General features: G+C 49.7%; 1 protein-coding gene and 1 non-coding gene across 2 annotated transcripts in view; one reads left to right on the top strand and one right to left on the bottom strand.

Annotated features, from left to right (window-relative positions):
- Positions 1–20,500, bottom strand: part of PLEKHM3 (pleckstrin homology domain containing M3) — a 115,076-nt gene that overhangs the window by 73,960 nt on the left and 20,616 nt on the right. The gene's annotated exons all lie outside the window — the stretch shown is intronic.
- LOC114813450 lies at positions 1,920–2,057 on the top strand. The gene has a single exon (XR_003761170.1). It is a non-coding gene; the product is annotated as a small nucleolar RNA SNORA7 (small nucleolar RNA).

The raw sequence follows: 20,500 nt of genomic DNA, 5'->3' as shown, positions 1-20,500 counted from the left end.
TCCCCGCTTGACTTTCCCATTCCCGTAGACAGCACCACCGTCTTGACTGAATCATAAGCCCGGAATCTTGGCGTTATCTTCGACCCGGCTCTCTCTCGTTCAACTCATATATTCAGTCTGTCGCCAAATCCTTTCCACCCTACCTTCACGACGTTGCTAAAATCTGCCTTTTCCCTTCCACCCAAATCGCTACCATGTTGATTCAAGCACTTACCCCATCCCGCCTTGATTACTACATCAGTCTCCTCTCTGTCTTCTCTTTCTCCCCATTGCCAGCCATACTTCATTCTGCCACCCGGATCATTTTTCTAAAGGACCATTCATCTTTCTCCGCTCCTCAAGAAGCTCCAAGTGGTTGCCCATCCATCTCTGTACCTAACCTTTGGATTTAAAGCACCCAATAACTTTGCCCTCTCCTAATTTAGCTCTCTCATTTCCTACTACAGCCCAGCCCGTACGTGTCGCTCCTCTGATGCCAACCTACTCCCTGTACCAGTCTATCTTGCTGCTAACCCCTCTTACAAATACTGCCTCTAGCTTCAAAACCTTATTCAAAACACAGCTCCGCCAAGAGGCCTTCCCTGAGGAAGTCCTTTATTGCCTTTCCTCCCACTCCCTTTTGCATCATCCTTGCTCTTGGATTTGTACCCTTGATTGACCCTTCCCTAAGGCTCACAACACTTATGTACAAATCCATAGTTTCTTTATTCATAGTAATGTATTTCTTCCCCTCTAGACAGTAAGCTCCTTGTGGGAAGGGAACATGTCTGTTCTATTCTATTCTCCCAAGTGCTTAGTAACGCTGTACTTGGTAAGCACTCAACAAATATAATTGAGTGCTGCCACGGTTGCCAAAAGGGCAAGACAGTTCATTAATTAGAAGTGGCATGGCCTAGTGGAAAGACCACCGGCCTGAGAGTCAGAGGGCCTGGGTATTAATCCCAGATCTGCCACGTCCTGCTGTGTGACCTTGAGCAAGTCACTTCTCTGTACGCCAGTTTCCTCGTCGGCAAAAATGGGGATTCAATACCTGTTGGTTCTCCTACTTGGCCCGTGAGCCCCAAGTGGGACTTGATTATCTTGTTCCTACACCAGTGTTCAGTATAATGCTTGGCACATAGTAAGTGCTGAACAAATACTACAATTAATATTATTATTATTGTAATAGTGCTATTAAGCGCTTGTTGTGTACTAAGTCCTGGAAAAGAATATGCAGTTGGGAATTCGACACAGTCCCTGGCAGTGGCTACTGGAAACAAACGAGTGAAAGATGGGCAAATGCACATGCAGGGGGAGACAAGAAACGACAAAGTGTCTACATACAGTCCTCTAGACTGTGAGCCAATGGTGGGCTGGGACCAGGTCTACCAACTCTGTTGTAGAGAATCGCGTGGCTTAGTGGATAGAGCAAGGGTCTGGGGCCTGGGAGGCAGAAGGACCCGGGTTCTAATTCTGGGTCCACCACATGTCTGCTGTGTGACCTTGGGTAAATCACTTAATAATAATAATAATAATGTTGGTATTTGTTAAGCACTTACTATGTGCAGAGCACTGTTCTAAGCGCTGGGGTAGACATAGGGGAATCAGGTTGTCCCACATGGGGCTCACAGTCTTAATCCCCATGTTACAGATGAGGTAACGGAGGCCCAGAGAAGTTAAGTGACTTGCCCACAGTCACAGCTGAGAAGTGGCAGAGCTGGGATTCGAACTCATGACCTCTGACTCCAAAGCCCGTGCTCTTTCCACTGAGCCACGCTGCTTCTCTAACTTCTGCTGCTTCTGCTGCTTCTCTAACGCTGCTTCACTTAACTTCTCTGGGCCTCAGTTCCCTCATCTGTAAAAATGGGGATTAAGAGAGTGAGCCCAATGTGGGACAGGGCCTGTGTCCAACTTGATTAACTTCTATCTGCCCCAGTGCTACCCTCTCGAGTTCACACCTGGAGAGTTTCCAGTACTCTACCAGTCTCGACTATAGGAGGAAGAGTCAGGCAGAGGCCTGCCCATTCCATTCCTAGCTTGGGCAGTGGCTAGCGAGTGGAAGACAACCTGGTACAACTCAAAACTCACCTGTGCTGGGCAGCACAGGCACAGGAGAGAGTTGAGGGCAGAGACTCACTTACTGCACGGAAGGAGTCAGTATTCTGACCAAGAAAAGTCTATGGATCCACTACCAGAACGACTGCAGATGAAAGTGGGGCATTCTGGGAGAGATGTGTCCATGCCATCGCTATGGATTGGACACAACACGACAGCAGAAGACAACAACAAACCCCAGCACTCAGAACAGTGCTTGGCACACAGTAAGTGCTTACCAAGTACCATAACTATTATTATTATTATTATAATACCTTCCCAAGTGCTCAGTACAGTGCTCGGCACACAGCAAGCGTTCAAAAAATACCTCTGACGACACAGTGGGAAAGAGGAGAACCAACTGATTAAAAGAGAGTAGGTTCTCTCGCTATATAAACTATAAAAGTGTGGAACTTTTATTTATAGTATAAATAATCCAATGCACACACAATTGAGATGGATGGCTGATGGATGGGGCGTGACTGGGCGAGATGGAGAAAAGCTCCGGAATTCCTCCTTGATGAGGAGATTAGAGACGGTCCGGCCAACGTGGACAAATTTCCACACAGGTTGAAAGAGACCAGCACCGAGTCCAAGATAAGAGAGCTAAGAGCACGGTACAGTTAGAAAGTTAGTTTGTGAGCAGCGGAGAGTGCAATCCGGAGTGAGGTGGGCATTCGAGAAGTGGAATGCTGCGGCGTTCCGAAGAACACTACGGGAAGTGGTTCCGGCCAGCTGAGTATAGGACAGACGTGGAGACAAGCAAGGAGGTCGCTGGAGGAGTCTGGCCGGGAGTCGATGAGACCTCGAACCAGGCTAGAAATTTGGTAATGATAATAATAATTGCGGTATTGCTTACTAAACGCTGGTGTGGGTACGAGCAAATCAGGTTGGACACGATCCCCCTCCCACATGGGGCTCACAGCCTCAATCCCCATTTTACAGATGTGGTAACTAAGGCCCAGAGAAGTCAAGCGACTCGCCCAAGGTCACGCAGCAGACATGTGGCGGAGCCAGGATTAGAGCCTGCTGACTCCCAGGCCCGTGCTCTATCCACTGTTTCTCTGGTAGTTACTACAGTCGATCTCTCGCCTTTCCCCATGGAGAGGATGTTGACAAGTGGTCGTTCTGAGGTCCTGTGACATTCCCCACTTAAATCCCCGTCTCCCCCAGTGCACTGTAAGCTCCTCGAGGGAAGGGATGACGTCTACTCCAAGAGCTTAACGCAGTGCTCGGCATCCAGTCAACTGATCGATCGACTGCGACTGGGGATCGACCGAGCGAGGGACAGGGGATCACCTCGGGTCTCCTCCGTCAAGCTCGGCCGGGCCAGTTTGCTCCCGCCCTGGCTCACGGCCGCCTCCGCCCCGCTATGTGACAGAGTGTTCTGCACAGGAAAACCTGGCCATCACTTTTAGATGCGCCCATCTGCCACACCTCAAGCCCAGCTGACCTTCATCTCTGTGCTGTCCGAACAGTAATCTTCTGTGTCATTTATCTCTGCCTTGGACAGTCACCTGAATACCATGAGATGCTTCAGACCTGAACTTTACACCACCGACCGGCCAGGAATTTTGGTTTGAAAATGAAAGCAAATACCCAAAAGGTTAATCCTGATTAGAACACTCACTCTTCAAACACAAACACACACTCATTTACACACGGACAGAGAGAGAGAGAGAGAGAGAGAGAGAGAGAGAGAGAGAGAGAGAGAGCAAGCAACTGAAAAGACACTCAGAAGAAAACAGTTCCGGTCTGGCTGAGACACTCTTAAACGGTGCTCTTGGCTGTTGCCATGACATCCATGTTTATAGCTATAAAACAGAGATAAACGGGTCCTCTATGAAAAGAAAATACCCTGAATAACCCTCCTGAGGCTGCTAGGGACATGCCTTTCCGCACAAGAGAATACACAGCGCTAGTCACCCGACAGGTATGATTGCATTTGATGCCCAAAATTGATAAGTCTTGACCCTCTCGAAGGAGGCAGGATTAATTTCTTTAAATCTGATCCTCCAACGGTAGCCTCAGAATGTCAGGTCCTAATACGAGCAACGTCACTTCGATGTCCTTGTCAGCTCCCGCGCCTTCGGGACTGAGGACGAAGCTCGGCGAAACACCGAAAACCTTCCATCCTGCATTCATTCAATTGTCTTTCATTCAATCGTATGCATTGAGCACTTCCTGCGTGCAGAGGACTGTACTAAGCACTAGCCCCTGTCCCGCCTATCGAGGAACTCACTGCGTGATCAGAGCCCAGAGAAATAGCAAAAGTGGCTGAACTCCACGGCAGAGCCAATGAGACCTATGAGCACGGAAGGGGCGGTTTCTTAAACCGTCCTCCACACAGGGGACCCCAAAGAGCATCCACGGAGTCTCCAAAATGTCACCGTCATCTTCAAGAGGGAAGGCAAAAGATCACACGGTGGTAACTATGGAGGCATCCCGGGCCTGCTAATTCTGTTGTATTGTACTCTCCCGAGCGCTTAGAATAGTGCTCTGCACACAGTAAGCGCTCAATAAATACGATCGATTCTGCTATTCCCAATTGCCAGCACGAGCCTAGTGAGTCTTCCCAGGCCTGATTCTTCACCCATATTGTCTCCTGGAACCAGAACGTGGCATCAGACCACACGACCGGAGACGGACGCAATAATGATGACGACAATAGTAATAATAATAATAACGGTGACGTTTATTAACCACCTCCAACTTGCCCGGCGTTGTACGAAGCATTAGGGTAGATGCAAGATAATAAGGTTCCATTTGGGGCTCATGGATTAAGTAGGAGGGAGAACAGGTATCGAATGACCATTCTGCAGAGAACGGAACTGAGGCACAGATGAGTGAAATGACTTGCTCAAGATCGCACAGCCAGCAAGTGGTAGAGCCGGGATTAGAACCCAGGTCCTCTGACTCTCAGGTCCGTGCTCGACTGTATGCTCGAGGTGGCCTGGAACGTGTCTACCAACCCTGTTGCCTTGTATGCCTCCAAGCACTCAGTACAGTCCTCTGCACGCATTAAGCATTCAGTAAACACCAGTGATTGATGGATTGTAGGTGTTTTCAGAGACCTTAAGAGAGCATCTGACCCCAGCAGTCTCTCTAAAAGAACTCTGGAAGTCGCTTAGTAAGTCGGGGACCCCCTGAAATGTCCTGTGAGACTTCGGAGGCTGCTTAGGGACGGATGACCTGCCCGGCTGCATCAGGGCCAGGGCGTTCCGTCCGATCCGTGCCCCAGTACCATGTGGGTAAACCAACGGGATGTACGGAAGGCCAGCCCTGTCCAATTTCTGCTCTGAGGCCGGGCTGGAAGATATTCCCGGAGCCCTGGATGTGCGTGTCGGAAGACACTTCTGCCTTTCTGGAAGACTCCTCTAACTCAACAGATTTTGAGCATCATCCAAAGCCTTAGAGACATTCGTTGAAGTTTTGCCAAACGTAGATGACTACCCTGGTGATCCACCCCCAAGAGGGTCACGCAAATGCTTGTAAGCCGCTTCCCTGAATCAATCAACTGTATTTACTGAGGGCTTACTGCGTGCAGAGAACCGTGCTGAGTGCTTGGGAGAGTACAATATCACAGTCACATCTCCCTAGCCCCCTAGGTCTGCCATGATTAAACAATGAATCGGCTAGATATCTGGCCTGACGGTAAGACGAAAGTGAACCAAGGTGACGTTATCAGTCTGCCCCAAGAAAGCTGTAGACACCAGCAAAAGACTATTTCGGCAATATAGAGCTAAACGAGATCATACATTTCTGTGAACTATAAAACACACCGACCGACACCGCAGTGATAGACGGGAAACTAGAAAATCCAGTCCACGAGGCCAGTACACTCGTGTGTTGACTCTCAAAATGATTCATTCATTCATTCATTCAATAGTATTTATTGAGTGCTTACTATGTGCAGAGCACTGTACTAAGCGCTTGGAATGAACAAGTCGGCAACAGATAGAGACAGTCTCTGCCGTTTGACGGGCTTACAGTCTAATGGGATCATGGGATGAGGCTCTGGAGCAAACTAGAGGCCTATAAAACCAGAGTCAATCGTATTTATCGAGAGCCGGGTGCAGAGCACTGTACTGAGCACATGAAAGAATACAATACAGCAGAGTTGGTAGACTTGTTCCCTGACCATGAGGAGCTTACAGTGTTGACTAGTTGCCCATGTTTCCTCCCTCCTCAAAACCACTCCAATAACAATAATAATAATGATGATAATAATACTTATGGTATTTGTCAAGCGCCAGGCACTGTTCTAAGAGCCGGGGTAGGTACAAGATAATTGGGTTGGACACGGTCCCTGACCCACGTAAGACTCACAGTCTGAATCCCCATTTTAGGATGAGGGAACTGAGCCACAGAGAAGTGAAGCGACTTGCCCAAGGCCACACAGTAGACACGTTGCGGAGCTGGGACTAGAACCCACGACCTTCTGACTCCCAGGCCTGGACTCTATCCACTAGGCCATGCTGCTATCCGTTATGGCTATCTGTTCCTCTCTCTATCAAGCGCCATTGACTTCAAGGAACTCAATCAGTTATCTCCCTCCCTTCCTCCCTATCCTCGCTCCTCTCCCACTACACCCCAGCTTGCAAGATTCACTCCCTAAGCTTCATTCTCAACTCGCCACCTACTCCTTGCTCGCGCCCTCCCGTCTGCCTGGAACTTCCTCCCTCTTCTCCTCCCGAAGACCACTGCTCTCCTTATCTTCAAAGTCTTCGAAAATCCCATCTCCTCCAAGTGGCCTTCCCTGATTAACTCTCATCTCCCCATTCCCTTCTGCCACTTTTTCAATTCCAGACCTCCTACACATGGGGGTCCTCAAACCCTAAGCTCTTGGATACTTCCCCAGAACCACTTATCAAGCAGCGTTGGCTTCGTGGAAAAAGCCCGAGCTCGGGAGTCAGATGTCGTGCGTTCTAATGCCGCTCCGCCACTTGTCAGCTGCGTGACTCTGGGCAAGTCACCTCGCTTCTCTGTGCCTCAGTTCCCTCATCTGGAAAATGGGGATTAAGACTGGGAGCCCCATGTGCGACAACCTGATTATTCTGTATCTACCCCAGCGCTTAGAACAGAGCTTGGCACATAGTGAGTGCTTAATACATATTACTGTTATCATCATCTTTCAGGTCTGTTGCTTTCCTTTACTTGTAATTTCGCTACGTTTCCCCCGCTAGACTGGAAGCTCCTCGAGGGCAGATCCACGAAAGCAATCGCGTTCTTCCAGACACTCAGTACAGTCCTCGTCACCAAGTGAGTGTTCACCAAGACCGCTACACATCTGGGGGAGGGTACTGGGTTCCCCAGCAGACCGTACCTTGTTTGATCAGCATGACTCACGGCCTCTACTCTCAACGTCAGATGAGAGTCAAACGGTCGATCGATCGTATCTGTTGAGCACTTACTATGTGCACAGCGCTGTACTAAGTGCTTGGGAGAGTATGATACTGAAGTTGTTTTCCCCTCGACCCGGCCGTGGGTGACGGGACATGTGGGGAGAGCGGAAGAGTGGCCACTATGTGGTGACTTCAAACTGGGAAACCAAAAGCAAGGAGAACGGGGCCAACATTTTAAGGGCACAGTGAAACAAGGCCTCAGATAATGCTCCCTCTCGGCTGAAAACTGGGAGTTGACGCAGCAGACAGAGACTGGAGCGTTACAATGGAGAAGGAGCGCCGCTTTTTCAAGCAGAAGCTTCCCAAGGATTGTGGGGGGGGCACAAAGTCGAAGCGAAACAGCACCAGGTACTGCAACAACCAATACGAGAGCACGGAAAGGACAATATTTGTGTGCACCCGATACGGTAAGGACCCTGATTCCGGCACTGACCTTCCCAGCCACGCCCCTGCCCACTCTCCCTGTTCTTTACTGCGGATGGGATCACCGACATCTCTAGAGATGAGTAAAAATCCTAAACTTGGGGGCGTTCGATATTTCGAAACATCCCCTGGCTTGCTTCAGCTTTGGTGTCCCGCTCCTGGTCACTCGTGAGTCACAGCTTGAGCTATGAGTCTCGTGGCAGCTTTTTGAAAGCTTTTCTTCTGCTGGATTGGAAGCTCCTTTAGGGGAAGGATATTGTTTTATTGTTTGTCCTCTCCCGAGAGTTTAATCCGGTGCTCTGTCCAGAGTAAACGTGCCGTAATAATAATAATAATAATAATGATGATAATAATTGTGGTATTTGTCAAGCAGAGTATTAGGCGCTGGGGAAGAGGCGAGATAATCGGGTCCCACACGGGGCTCTCATTCTACACTGAAGAGAGCATGGGTATTTTTTTCTTAAGTGATATTTGTTAAGCACTTGCTCTATTCCAGGCACTGTACTAACCGCTGGGGTAGATACAAGATAATCAAGTCCCACATAGGACTCATATTCTATTTAGGAGGGACACAGGTACTTTTTTTCCTGTAGGTATTTGTTAAATGCTTACTATAAGCCAGGCACTGTACTAAACACTGGGGTAGACACAAGCTAATCGGCCTGAACACAGTCTCTGTTCCCCATAGGGCTCACAGTCTTAATCCCCCCTTTACAGACGATGTAACTGAGGCCCAGAGAAGTGAGGTGACTCACCCAAGGTCACACAGCGGACAAGTGGCGGAGACGGAATCAGAACCCAGGTCCTCTGACTCCCATGGCAAATATCACTGATTGAGTTTACTAATGGCAAGCTGCAAGATGTTGTTTTGCGGCAGGTAGCTTTTTAACCTAGGAAGCTCATCAAGCCAGCCTTGATGTGGTTTCTTTACCACATACACAGGTTGTGTGGCTTCTCAGAGACCAACACATGCACTGTGCTAAAATTTCTTAATCTGAGAGATAAATGATGATGGAGGCTCTGAGGTTAGGTTTAATCTCTCCTTTATAAATACAAAAATACACACACGTACCCACCCACCCACACCCAGACACAGTTTGTACTCAAAGATGACAATATTTAATTTCTTTCTTTAACGATGATAAATTTTGGTATTTGCCAGACCTTAAAAGTCAGACCAAGGGTTATGCTAAAGATTTTGTCAATTCAGGAACAGAGGGTATTTCACCCCGAAGCACCTGATTTCCAAAGTTGGACAGATCTTCCTCCCTTGATTGTTAGTCGACTGTGTCGGGTGAGTTGCAGATGCGATATTGTGCGAACACCAGCCGCTGGTCTAATTCTGCGTACAACCTGGAGAGAATGTTTCCAGGACCTCTGCTTTTCAACTGGTAGGGCTTTCTTTCCCATAAGAATGCAAAGGCTTGGCAGTTCTAGTGCCTCTGATAATGGAGGCACAGCACGGTAGGTGCTCAGAGAACAAAGAGGAGGGTAAAAAGGGAGAAAACCGCTAGTTTTGGTAAAACAGAGTGGAGGGAGGGGTTTTTATGAAGAAGCCCTCCCCCCCCCAACAGCTGTTGAGAAAACTCAGCTCTGTCCTCCAGCACCCAAAAGGCCTGAGTCCTGGAACCACGGAGCAGCAGGTCAGTGTTGTGGGACTTTTTGGATAAAAGAGAGAGCGACAGATGACCTAAACCAAGGAAAATACAGTAACATATTCCCTAGTACATCATCAGGACACTGGAAAATCAATCTTCACTTTTTTCTGCTGCCTTTCTCCCCCTTTGGTTAGACTCTCCCAGTCTCTTCAGGAGAACTTCAGAGCGCCAACCCTCTGAATGAGAAAAGAGGGGAGGAGGAAAAGGGGTGGAGGGGAGGGGAGAGGAGGGGGAAGGTGGGGGGGAGGGGATGGGATGATGGAAGGGGAGGGAGGGGAGGAAGGAGGAAAGAAAAGGGGAGGAGAAGGTAGAGAAGAGGAGAGAAGGAAGAGGAGAGAAGGAAGAGGAGAGGAAAGAAGAGAAGAGGAGAAGGAAGAGGGGAGGAAAAGGAAGAGGAGAGGAAGAAAAGGGAAAGGGGAGAGGAGAGGAGAAGGGAGAAAGAGGAGAAGAAAAAGGGGAGGAGAAGGAAGAGGGGAGAAGGGAGAGGGGAGGAGTAGGGGGAGGGGAGAAGGAGGAGGGGAGGAGAAGGGGGAGGAGAGGAGAAGGGGGAGGAGAAAAGGAAGAGGGGAGAAGGAAAGGAGAGGAGAAGAGGAGAGGAGCCTTCTCTTACTGTACGCAGAGCACTATACTAAGCGCTTGGACAGTACAATTCAGCATCAGCCTCCTTGCTGACGTCCTAGCCTCCTGTCACTTCCCACTCCAGTCCATACTTCACTCTGCTGCATGGATCATTTTTCTACAAAAAGTTTCTTCCGGACGTGTGACCACTCTCCTCAGAAGACTCCACTTGTTGCCCATCCACCTCCACATCAAACAAAAACCCCTCACCACTGGGTTAAAGCGGCCAACCACCTTGCCCCCTCTTACTTCACCTCACTCTTCTACTAAAATCCAGCCTGCACGCTTCCCTCCTCTAATGCTAACTTTTTCACTGTCCCTCGATCTCGCCTATCTCACCCCCATGCACAGCCTCTGGCCTGGGGCACCCTCCCTCTTCAAATCTGACAATTACTCTCCCCCCTTCAAAGCCTTACTGAAGGCCCATCTCCTCCAAGAGGCCTTCCCTGACTAGGCCCCACTTTTCCTCATCTCCCACTCCCTTCTGCGTCGCCCCGTCTCGCTCCCTCTGCTCTTCCCCTTCCCAGCCCCACAGCACTTACGTACGTTTCTGTAATTTTATTTATTTGCATTGATGCCCTCCTCCCCTTATCTAGACTGTAAGCTTGTTTTGGGCAGGGAATCTGTCTATTATTGTAGTATACTCTCCTCAGTGCTTAGTACAGTGTCCTGCACACGGTAAGCGCTCAAAAAACACGATCGAATGAATAGCAGTTAAACAGCATCACTGACTAGTTTCATGCCAGAGGAAGAGCAAGTGAGAGGGAACGAAGGCGGCAGGAGAGTGAAGGGTGAAGGCTGAAGCTAATGGAGTGGCTCAAAAGGAATGAAGAGAGCAAGCTGGGAATATCAGGTGAAGAGAGCTGACAGGTAATTTGGAGAGAGTTAGGGAAGTCAATCGTGAGGGGTTCTGCTTAATGGGGAGGGAAATTGGAAGCCGCTGAAAGGTTGTGAGGAAACAAGACGATGTGACAAGAGCGACTCAAGGAAATGATCCGAATACACGATCTGTGTAACAGCGTGTAGTAGAGAGTCGAGTGGGGAGAGGCGGAAGGCAGAAAGATCAGGAGAGGTGGAAAAGCAACACGGTCTAGTGTAAAGAGCAGATGGCCGTCGGCAGTCAGGTGGCCTGGGTTCTAATCCCGGCTTTGCCATTTGCCCACTGTGTGACCTCGGGCAAGTCACTTAACTTCTCCATGTCTCAGTTCCCGCATCTCCCCTTGGGACCGTGAGCCCTACGTGGGACAGGGACTGGGTCCGCCCTGATTATCTCGTACCTACCCTAGTGTTTAACATATAGTAGGTGCTTAATATCACAATTATTGTTTTATTATGATTACGAGAGTTACAGGACAAGCCCGGAACTTCTCTTGGAAGTATATTATTGCCACCCTTTCCGATCCACCCTGACATTCCTTTCCCTCTAGCCTGTATGCTCGGTATGGGCTGGGAACCTGTGTACCGATCCTGTTATATTGTACTCTCCCAAGTGTACAGCACTCTGCCCACAATGAGCACTCCATAAATACGATTGAATTCCCAGCAGTTTCTTAGCAGCAGCAATTATTGAGCATGCACCGATCCTGAATTTGGGAGCACATACTTCAAGGGGAGATGGTCTTGCCTTCAAAAAGTTTACAATTTAAAGGTGAAGGCGGGCAGACCGGCAGAGATTGAAAAGGCAAGTGAAAATGGGAATAAATGGAATAATCAGTGTTACAGGTAAGGGAAGGATCTCATCAAGGATAAGGGGTTAATCTCGGGGAGGGATTCCTAAAAGCAAATCTTGCTACCTAATGGAGAAGGCTGGGGAGTTGTCTGGGAGAAAAAAAAAATGACGGATCCTATTTTAGGATTCATTTTAGGATTCGGGCTGGAAGGGAGCGTGTGATGAGAAAATGTTAACCAAAAAGGAAACCACAGATAAAGGAACGAGAACCTTCCAGACCAAAGAACAGCAACAAAGACTAGGAGAAATGAACCAAGAACAGCTAAAAAAAAAAAAAAAAAAGCAGCACAGCTCTTGCCTATGAAGTTCAGGGAGGTCTATCAAAAGACCTGTGTCTTCTGAGATTCAAAATGGCTTTGCTTCTTCTGAACAGTATCAAAGAACAACATTTGACTTCTGTGATGAGAATATCAGAAATGAATCAGAAAATCAAATGAAACGCTTTGAAGAGATGCCTGAATTTGAGAGTCTAATAAATGTCTGAGCATCTTTCTAGGTTTCTGGAGGTAATGGTTTCCTGCACAGGGTGGAGGCGAGCCAAATGCTAGTTGGGCAAGCTCCAGCTCCTCTTGCTTGTCCGAGGGCAGGGGAGGGGTGGGGGGGTGGGGGTGGCCCCAGGCCAGGTGTTGACCCATCTTCCCCTGCCGCTCAGGAATTGTGGGGGAGGGCCAGGTCTCAGGGAAAGCCCCCCTAAGGGGCAGGTCTCTGCTAACGCGCCGATCCGACTCAAGGTCCAGCAGAGAGAGTCAGGACCTGGGAGTCAGAGGTTCTAATCCCGGCTCCGCCATCTGTCTGCTGGGTGTCCGTGGGCAGGTCACTTCACTTTAGAGAAGCAGCGTGGATCAGTGGAAAGAGCCCGGGCTTGGGAGTCAGAGGTCATGGGTTCGAATTCCGGCTCTGCCACTCGTCAGCTGTGTGACTGTGGGCAAGTCACTTCACTTCTCTGGGCTTCAGTTACCTCATCTGTCAAATGGGGATTAAGACTGTGAGCCTCACGTGGGACAACCTGATTACCCTGTATCTACCCCAGTGCTTAGAACAGTGCTCTGCAAATAGTAAGCGCTTAATAAATACCAAGATTATTATTCTCTGTCCCTCGGTTTCTTCATCTGTAAAATGGGGATCCGATGCCAACTCTCCCGCCCCTTCAGACTGTGAGCCCCAGGCACGACAAGGAGTGTGTCGGACCCGATTATCTGGCAGCCAGGGCAGTGTTTAGGAGAGTGCTTACCAAAATTATAGAGGAGTGTGCAGCGCAGGAGAGAGCCGGGGTCCGCCTGCTCTTCCCTTTCTTTCCCAAGGCAGCGCGGGAATTAGCCCAAGAATGGGTAAGGGCCTACAGCGAAAACAATGAATCCTGCAGGTCTCTTGCCCCTACTGACCTGGCTGAGTTCTTTACTGAGAAAACTGAAACCATCAGGTGCGAGAGATCTTCCTAAAATCTCCCCCGCTCCTCTCCAGTCCCTCCCTCCCTCCCTCCTCCCCCTTCTTTCCCAGCAGTATCTCCCGCCTCCTTTCAAAATCCACCCCCTCCATCTGCACCTCCGACCCCATCCTGTAGCATCTTATCCAAGTGCTTACCCCGTCCCTTCTTCCCTCTGACTGCCATTTTCAGCTGTTTGTTTTCCCGTGGCTTTTCCCCAACTGCTTTCAAACACGCTCACGTCTCCCCAATCCTAAAAGAAAAACCCTTCCCACGGCTTCTTCCAGTTATCGCCCCAACTCCCTCTTATGATTCCACTCCAAACTCCTTGAGGGAGTTGTCTACACCCGCTCTCTCCACTACCTCTCCTCGATCCCCTGCCATCCGGCTTCCACCCCCTCACTCCACAGAAACCTCCCTCTCAAAGATCACAAATGATCTACTTCTTGTCGAATCCAACAGGCTCTACTCCATCCACATCCAAAGGCTTTAAAGCTCTCAATCACCTGGCGTCACCTACCTCACCCGACCGCTCTCCTACTAAAAACCCACCCGTCCATTTAATGCCAACCTACTCGCCGTACCTCCACCTCATCTATCTCGCCGCCGACCTCTCGCCCACATCCTGCCTCAAGCCCGGAACGCCTTCTTCCTTCCCATCCGACAGACGATCACTCTTCCCACCTTCAAAACCTCAGAGCCCTCATTTCCCCTTTCGTTTTTCTAAATGGTATTTGTTAAGTGCTTACTATGTGCCAAGCACTGTTCTAAGCGCTGGGGGAGTTACAAGGTAATCAGGTTGCCCCACGCGGGGCTCACAGTCTTCATCCCCATTTTACAGATGAGGTAACTGAGGCCCAGAGAAGTGAAGTGACTTGCCCAAAGTCACACAGTTGACAAGGCCTCCCTCAAGCCCACGGCACTTAAGTGCATATCTGTAATTTATTTTTATTAATATCTGTCACCCTCTAGACCGAGAAGCAGCGTGGCGCAGTGGACAGAGCACGGGCCTGGGAGTCAGGAGGTCATGGGTTCTAATCCTGGCTCTGCCGCTTGTCCGCTATGTGACCCTGGGCAAGTCACTTCACTTCTCTGGGTCTCAGGTACCTCATCTGTAAAATGGGGACTGAGATGGTGAGTCCCACGTGGGACAGGGACTGGGTCCATCCTGATTACCTTATATCCACCTAGTGCTTAGAACAGTGCTTGGCTCATAGTAAGTGCTTAACAAATGCCGTTACTATTATTATTATTATTATTATTAGACAGTAGGCAGGGAATGGGCTCCGTCGACTGTAAGTGCTCAACAAATACAATGACTGATTGAGTGAACAATCAGTTCAATCAGTTGAATGACAACTGACTGAGTGAATCAACCATTCAAGAAGAGCACTCAACTAGGCTTCTGGGAGTATTCACTCAAAGTACTCTTGAACGGTCCCTGCCTGCCAGGGGCTTTCAAGATAATAATAATAATGATGGCATTTGTTAACTGCTTACTATGTGCCAAGCACTGTTCTAAATGCTGGGGGGCGGGAGATACAACGTAATCAGGTTGTCCCACGTGGGGCTCACAGTCTTAATCCCCATTTTACAGATGAGGTACCTGAAGCCCAGAGAAGTGAAGTGACTTACCCAAAGTCACACAGCTGACAAGTGGCGGAGTCAGGATTAGAACCCATGACCTCTGACTCCCAAGCCCAGGTTCTTTCCACTGGGCTGCACTGCTTCTCATCCAAGTTTGGGATCACTCCAAACTCTTCCTCTGTCCTTTCCATAAGTAAATAACAATATCAACAACAACAACAACAACAGTGATATCTGTTAAGCACTTACAATGTGAGAAGCTCTGCGCTGTGAGAAGTCTGACTCCCAGGGCTGTGCTCTTTTCACTAGTCCACATTCCTTCTCAATCGATCAACCAATCAACGATATTTACTGAGTGCTTAATCCTGTCCAGAGCACACTGTATTAGTCAGTCAATCGTATTTATCGAGCGCTTACCATGTGCGGAGCATTGCACTAAGCACTTGGGAGAGGAGATTACAATATACCAGGCACGTTAGGGCGCTTGGGGGAGTTATTAAGTGGGTAGACGGGATCCCGCCCCACCAGGGGCATTGAAATCTGCCGTCCCTGTGGGCCCTCATTCAATTCCCTGCTGTTCACGTTGTGGCTTGTATGGATAGAGGTGTCAGCAAGTCACTCCCACCGGAAATAAAAAAGGGTCCGGGCCTTCCGAATCCCTGGAACCCACCTGGATGGAACCTTCCCAGCCCAGAGCCCTCAGGCGTTTCGGGAGGGAGCCCCTCCAGTCAACTCTTTGGCCAGGGACACACAAAGAGCTTCAGTTTTCCACTCTCTTGACAGTGCCCCTGGGCTGCCTTCCCGCTTCCCGAAGCCTGACTGGCTGGCTCTCCCAAGCCCTCGCCAGTCTCCATTCCCTCCTTCCCGCTAGGAAATCTTACATTGCACTAGGAAAGGAGTTTAAGTTTGGGGACTCTGTCATCGTGAGCTCTTCAATTCGAAACCAATATTCTGAAAACTGACTCTGTTCAAGTGTTGCCCCGGATTGCGGCACCCCAGCTTCAGCTCCTGCAGATGGTCCAGCCAGGGCCCAACGAGGCCTGGGAATCAATCCAAAGAAGAACCGGGAGAGCTCACAGCTCCCTGGTTTTACATCATTCTTCTCCAGCTTATCCTTTGCGGTCACTGACATTCACTCTTTTCCTTTGTGGATTTTGGAAGAAGCTTTTCAGGGGCCACCTGACCTCACGACTTGAGGTGGCCAAAGGCCTTAAAGGTGCCCTTAAAGCATATCATCTTGTCCCAAGTTGCCAGCAAGCGCTCTAGACCGGAAGCTGGTTGTGGGCAAGGAACAGGTCTACCAACTCTGTTATACTCTACTCTCCCAAGTGCTTAGTTTAGTGCTCCACACACAGTAAGCGCTCAATAAATACGATTGACTTGTAGAGACGCTGAGGGATGAGAGGAGCTACCAGCCTGACCCCAGAGTCCAAGGAGGATGACAGAAAACCACTGGGCTCTAGACCTCAGCCTACCCATATGGGGCAGAAGTTGAACTTCACGGATTGGCTCCACTCGAAACTCTCTCGGGTGGCCAAGGGGTTGGAGCAAAAGGTGAGGGCCACCTGTATTGGCCTCTTCCGCCTTGCTCCATCCTGCCCAGAGAGCTGTGGGAGAGGGTGAGGAGAAGGTCAAGCAAATACCTACTTTGAGAAGCGGCGTGGCCTGGTGGAAAAAGCACGGGTTTGGGAGCCTGATTCGCATTTATTGAGCACTTACTGGGTGAAGAGCACTGTACTAAACCGGATGACCTGGGTTCTAATCTGGACCCATCACTTACCTGCTGGGTGACCTTGGACAAGTCACTTCACTTTTTAAGCTTTTTTTTTAAATGGTGACTGTGTGCCAGACATCGTACTAAGTGCTGGGATAGATACAAATGAATCAGATTGGACGCGGTCCCTGTCCCACATGGGGCTCACAGTCTTAATCTTGGGAAGCAGCGTGGCTGAGTGGCAAGAACCCGGGCTCGGGAGTCAGACGTCGTGGGTTCTAATCCTGGCTTCGCCACTCATCAGCTGTGTGGATTTGGGCAAGTCATTTAACTTCTCTGGGCCTCAATGACCTCATCTGTAAACTGGGGATTAGTCCGTGAGACCTACGTGGGACAACCCGATTACCTTTCAACTACCCCAGCGCTTAGAACACTGCTTGGCACCTAGTAAGTACTTAACAAATATCATCATTATTATTATATTATTATTAATCCCCATTTTACAGACGAGGGAACTGAGGCCCAGAGAAGTGAAGTGACTTGCCCGAGGTCACACAGCAGACAAGTGGAGGAGCTGGGATTAGAACCCAGAGCCTTCTAACTCCCGGGCCCGGGCTCCCACTTTGTGGGGGTGAGATCCTTGTTTTTGCTTTTATTTAGATGGCGAGACCCATTTGGAAAAAGGACTGTGTCTGACCAATCTTGAATCCATACAGTGCTAAAGCTTAACAAATACCCCAATTATCCTTGCTGATATTATGCTGTCTAATACCTCTATCCCTGTAACACTCACCCCCATCAACCCCATTGAGCCGGTTCTCCTCTGCCAAGCCCGATTCTCCTCTCAGGGACCGAGCCTTGCCCAGACCCCGCTGAAGGAAGATATACGGGATCTCGCCACCCCGGCTCTGTCACTGGGAATGTCAGGGTTCCTATGAAAGGTGAGGCCAAAACACTTCTTCCATGGAACAAGTCACTCAGTTACTGGTTCTCACCAGCAGAAAGTGTTTTCCTCCCCCGCCCCTACCCTTTTTTTAAATGGTATTTGTTAAGCGCTTACTATGTGCCAGGCACCGTTCTAAGCGCTGGGTTAGATCCGAGGTAATCAGGTGGGACATAGTCTGTGTCCCATATGGGGTTCACCGTCTTCATCCCCATTTTACAGATGAGGTAACTGAGGCCCAGAAAAGTGAAGTGACTTGCCCGAGGTCACCCAGCAGATAGGTAGCAGAGTGGGGATTAAAACCGGGGGCCTTCTGACTCCCAGGCCCATGCTCCATCCGTTAGGCCACACTCCTTCTCCTCGCAGCCCTGCACCTCTTTCCTACTGTCTTCCCGACCTGATGGGAAGGCCATTTGCCAGGCCACCACGACCAGAACCCACCACCAACCAAAAACTGTGGCAACAGGCCGGTGACTAGTGGGGTGATTTTCTGAGAAGGGGAGGGATCACTGGGTCTTCCCAGAGGGGGTCAAGGCAGGACTAGGGTGTGCTGTCTAACCTCACGTCTAACCCACGTATCCAATCCATCACTAAATCCTGTGGGTTCCACGTTCACGACGTTGCTAAAATCCGCCCTTTTCTCTCCATCCAAAGTACTTCCACGTTAATCCAGTCGCTTATCCTAACCGGCCTTGATTACTGAATCGGTCTCCTTGCTGACCTCCCTGCCTCCTGTCTCTCCTCACTCTAGTCCATACTTGACTCTGCTGCCCGAATCATTTTTCTAAAAAACACTCAGGCCGGGTTTCCCCGCTCCTCAAGAAATTCCGGTGGTTGCCGACCCACCTCCGCATCAAATAAAGACTCCTCACCACTGGCTTTAAAACATTCAATCACCTCATCCCCTTCTACTTCACCTTGCTGTTCTCCTACTCCAATCCAGCCCACACACTTCGCTCCTCTAATGCCAACCTTCTCACTGTACCTCCATCTCATCGATCTCGCCACCGACCTATCGCCTGGAACGCCCTCTTCCTCAGAACTGACAATTACTCTCCCCACTTTCAAAGGCTTATTACAGGCCCATCTCCTCCAAGCGGCCTTCCCTGACAGAGCCCTCCTTTCCTCTTCTCCCACTCCCTTCTGCATCGCCCTGACTTGCTGTCTTTATTAATTTCCCCCTCCCAGCCTCACAGCACTTACGCACATATCTGTAATTTATTTATGTATATTAATGCCTGTCTCTCCTGTCTCCAGACTATAAGCTCATTGTGGGCATGGAATGTGTCTGTTTACTGTTATACCGTACTCTCCTAAGCCCTTGCTACAGTGCTCTGCACACAGTAAGCGCTCAATAAATACGAGCGACTGACCGGTAAACCTTCAATTTATGAGATACACGGCTCCGAAGTCAGCCCAGGCTAGCCCACTGGATGCGATGGTACACGCCGTTCCAGCGGCCGGGGCCCTGTTGGGATCAGCGGGGCGGGAGAACACGACACCCATTGGGCAACTGCTGGGGAGTGGGCGGCAGGGCCTCCGAAGACCTTGGCCGCCTCCCATCTCCACCCCCGACCAACGCCTGTTCCAGGGAAGACAGGACACTACTTTGGGTTTGGGGGGGGGGGGGGGGGGGGGGGGGCGGTCCGTCATGTCCTTTATTTGAAAATCCAGCGCGTGCCACGACCCTATCCGGTTGACACTCGGGCCTCTCCCTCCCTCCGGCACATCTCCCGCTGCTCCCGTCCCCCTCAGACCAGTCTAGGGCGGGCAGGTGGGCAGGACGGGGACAATTTATTAAAAAGCGGCACGACACAATTCGAATTCCAAGTTCCCTGCTTGTGAATGTTCCCCGAAAGGCTTTGGGAAAAGACGGAAGGAAGGAGGGATGGGAAGGAGAGGGTAAGAAGAGGGAGGAGGCTGGGCCCAGTCACACAGTCCAACTCAAACACAAATGAAATAAAGCATACAGATACACACACACACACAAAGCCACTCACACACACTCTCTCTCACAAAGGAAAGAAAAAGCGGCTTTGGCCAGGTCCTCCCAACAGACTTCTTTATCTTTGTCAATCAATTAGCGGAGGCAACAGGGGTCTGCAGGGCGAGGAGGTGGACAGCAAGGGGAACAATGGGTCAGCCTGTTGTATTACTATTTAATCACTTTTACTAAATAAATAGAGCAGCCCCGAGGTGCTGTCACGTCAAGGGAATTTATAAGCAAAAAAAAAAAAAAAAACCCAAAACTTCATTTTCCATTGGTCATTCCTCTCTATCCCAGAGGACAAGGGAGGGTTATTACTGTAGCCTTAAGTTCTATCTTTGTGTTTCTGCCTTTGATTCCCACTCAGACCCTGCCACTTTCTGGCACTAATTTGTCAGGCCGAACAAAGAGGGGATTTGTACCTCCTGTAAGGTCTCAATTAGGAATGGCTTCTGCTGGATTATGTGCCATTCAGATGGAACACAATGACAGTAATTACAGGAATTTGCACTAAATGGCTGAAGAATTCACAGCAAAATTCCCCTCCCTTCTCTCCCCCCACCAGCTCCGCTTCGGTTTACCCTTCCCCACGGTTAGCTGAAGTGGGGGAGAGTTAAAAAAAAGCCCCAGAGGGCTAAACCACTAGCAGCAGGCTTGGGGTGAACCTGCAGAAGCCACCTGGCCTTAACAGTGATAGGGGCCATCGAGCGGTGGTATTTACTGAGCGCTTACTATGTGCAGAGCACTGTTCTAAGCGCTTGGGAGAGTACAATTCAACAGAATTGGGAGACACGTTCCCTGCCCATAATGAGCTTACAGTCTAGAGGGGGTGAGAGGCAGTAATGTGAATAAACAGGTGATTTTTAATAAATAATTTAAAGATATGTACCTAAGGCCTATGGGGCAAATATCAGACGTCCGAAGGTCACAGATCCAAATG

Source organism: Ornithorhynchus anatinus, chromosome 7, assembly GCF_004115215.2.
Source record: "Ornithorhynchus anatinus isolate Pmale09 chromosome 7, mOrnAna1.pri.v4, whole genome shotgun sequence".
In the NCBI taxonomy this organism is placed as follows: Eukaryota; Metazoa; Chordata; class Mammalia; order Monotremata; family Ornithorhynchidae; genus Ornithorhynchus; species Ornithorhynchus anatinus.
This window is presented reverse-complemented; position numbering and strand designations above follow the sequence as displayed.